This window comes from Octodon degus, unplaced genomic scaffold (assembly GCF_000260255.1).
Source record: "Octodon degus isolate 3935 unplaced genomic scaffold, OctDeg1.0 scaffold00032, whole genome shotgun sequence".
In the NCBI taxonomy this organism is placed as follows: domain Eukaryota; kingdom Metazoa; phylum Chordata; class Mammalia; order Rodentia; family Octodontidae; genus Octodon; species Octodon degus.
Window position 1 is genome coordinate 6,225,202 of NW_004524608.1, and position 2,995 is coordinate 6,228,196.

A 2,995-nucleotide genomic window follows, 5' to 3' on the forward strand; every position below is an offset into this window, starting at 1 on the left:
ACACACAAAATAAATAAATAAATAAGAAAAAAAATGTTTAATAAAAAGTGGCTGGGTATGGTGGCTTATGCCAATAAGCCTGCCACTTGGGAGGATGAGGCAGGAGGGTTGCCAAGAGTTCAAGGTCAGGGCTAAAAAAATATAGTGGACCCTTGTCTCAGCAAGCATAGGCAAACAAACAAACAAACAAAAAGCACCAAGGTTGTAGCCCAGTGTTAAGGCCCTGGGCTCAACTCCCTAAGTACTCAGAAAAAGAAAGAGGTAATTTATTTTTTCCTCTATATTTCCATAGATACATTACTGGATTTACACAGTATGCTGAATTTTCTATATTACCTTTCCCCCAATTCAAGTCACACCCTAATCATTTATTTATGAACCTTCAATTTATCATGAAACTTCATTGTTAACAGCAGTGTAATGTACCTGAGAATTTATTTGATCAGTTTATAGTGTTGAATATTTAAATTGATTTTAGAAGTTTTTTCTTTTCTTTATTTTTTAAGTATATGTGCTGCCGAAGCGAGCACGTCTTTTCTTTATTTTTAAAAAAATGTTTCGGGGAAAAAAAAAGTTTTAGACAAGGCCTTGCTATTGTACCTTGGGCTGGCCTGGAACTCAGGGTCCTCTTGGTTCAGCTTCCTGAATGCTGGGATGACAGGACTGCGTTATCACTCTGGCTACATTTTCCCATTTTGATTTTCTTTTTTGCTTCTATAAGTGCTGTTCCGCTTTCAGGAATAATTTTCTGCATAAATTATTATCCTTAGGCTAGAGTTCGTAAAGGTCTTTTTATAGCTTACAGTACATAATTTTTGATTTTACATTTTAACGATGAGAAAAGACAAACATTAGCAAGATAGTGAAGAAAAGTACTGTATGTGCAGTGACACCTTAGATTGCAAGTAACTTGTTGCGCCAGTGTTCCGCAAGACAAGCAGACATTTGTAATCAATTTTAACTTGATAAATGAGCGACGTCTTGCAGTACGAGTCAAGCATGACGTAGAATGTCCCATGGTCACAGCTAGAATTGTGGGCAGTCATCTCCCACCTGCAGGAGGTTGCCCAGGAGATCTCTGCAGAGGAAGAGCAGGGAAAGGCAGAGGAATCCTTCACTTGAAATGAGATTAGGGAGACGTGGAAAATGTGGGAAACTACAAAATTTTGTAGAAAAGCACCAATGAATAAGGCTGTAGCAGCGCAAGCGATGACCGTGATGTGAGATTTCCATGAGGTGGCAAAGCGAGGGTCACAGGATAGACTCCTTGTTAAAGCTGCATGAAAAGGAAGAGCTCACTGAGCCAGCAGATAGCAGTGATTCGGTTAACGATGGTGAAAGTTGTTCTACCCAGTGACTGTCCTCTCTGTCTCCCTCATAACAGCCACGAAGGTTTTCAAAGATAAGCAGATTAATTTCTTTTTCTTTTGTATTTTATTGTTTCCCATTATATTGCAGTACTGTAATCATTTTTATAGGAATTTTGGGTTATTTAATGAGCCATTTTGTTTCCATGAGTTCTTGGAAAACTTGCTTCAATATACAAGTGATTTGGATTATGAGCATGTTTGGGGGGATGAATTATGCTCTCAAACCAAGATTTACTGTATGTTGAAAGGTGACATTAAGGGAATGAAAGAACAAGCTGATCACACATAGTTGGTGGAAGTCTGTTCTGGACAGGGAGTGCTAGGTGCGTACTCTGAGGTCTGGCTTTTTTGTTGAGCCCTGAAAGTGGAACAGCATTCATTATGGGCTAAGAGAGAAGCAATCTATTTAAGAGCCCTGGAACCTGTTCTAGGAACAGGAAGAACATTGTTGTGTTCAGAGAGGGGCAAGAAAAGGGGAATGAAGTGAACATCTTAAATCCTCAGAAGTATTTAAAAACCTTTAAAGAAAATTCCAAGGAGTTTTTTGTTGTTGTATTTTAGGGAAGGGTCTACAGGGTGTTCAGGGTCTCACTACTAGATCAGACTCAGAGTGATCTGCCTGTTTACAGCCTCCCAAGTTCTGGGATTACAGGCACGCAACACCACTCCCAGTCTCAATTGCTGTCTCAGTGCGCCCTGGCGGCTAGGGATCTAACCCCCAGCCCCTGCACCTGCTTGCAGGTGCTTTAATCCACTGAGCTATTTGACTGGCCCTTTCCAAGGAAATTTTAAAGTTTAAAAAAAAATTCCAGAAATGAAAATCATACAAAGAATACCTGTTCATAACCTGGCCTCATTTTTGCTCTGAACACTTGGAGGGTAGCTATGTTTTGGCCCTTTCTCTCTACATCTAAAACATGTATTTCCTAAGCACCTGAGCTTTCCTCTTCCATAAGCACAATACCAGTTTTAAACCTCTTTCCTTTTTAATCATGAGGAAATTGTGCCCATAAGCCCATTAAGGAGACTTTTACATGTATACATCTTCCTTCACTTAATTCCCTGCTTGGGCATTCTGCCTTCCTCTCTGGCTGTGTATTCAAGTCTCACTTCAAGGCCCATTGCCCTCCTGAAAGCCTTCCAGGGCTCCAGCCTCTGATTCCAGAACATTCCTCATGGACACTTAGTTCCACGCACCACAGAGAGCTGGAGGAGGTGCTTGAACTCTGGCTTCAAGCATGCACTGCTGTTTGCTTATTTTTTTTTGTGCTTATTGCTCTTGCTCTTGGTTTTCAACTTCATTTTAGGCTCCTTTCTGTATCTCTAACACTTGGCAGAGGAATATGCAAAAGTAGATGTTTAATAAATATTTTCCACATACATGAGAATTGCTCCTAACAAGAGGAATCGTGACAGGAAATTGAGAGAAAAGATATAGCTATTGAAAAATACCCCTAAAAGAGAAAGTACAGTTCAGGCTGGCCTTGAATTCACAGCGATCCTCCTGCCTCAGTTTCCAGAGTGCTGGGGTCACAGGTGTGCACCGCAGCACACAGCATAAGAATATTTTTTTTTTATTTATTTGAGAGAGAGAGAGAGAGAGAGAGAGAGAGAGAGAGAGAGAG

General features: G+C 40.4%; 1 protein-coding gene across 1 annotated transcript in view; it reads right to left on the minus strand.

Moving 5' to 3' along the window:
• Nucleotides 1-2,995, minus strand: part of Slc13a4 (solute carrier family 13 member 4) — a 43,669-nt gene that overhangs the window by 25,668 nt on the left and 15,006 nt on the right. The window lies entirely within an intron of this gene.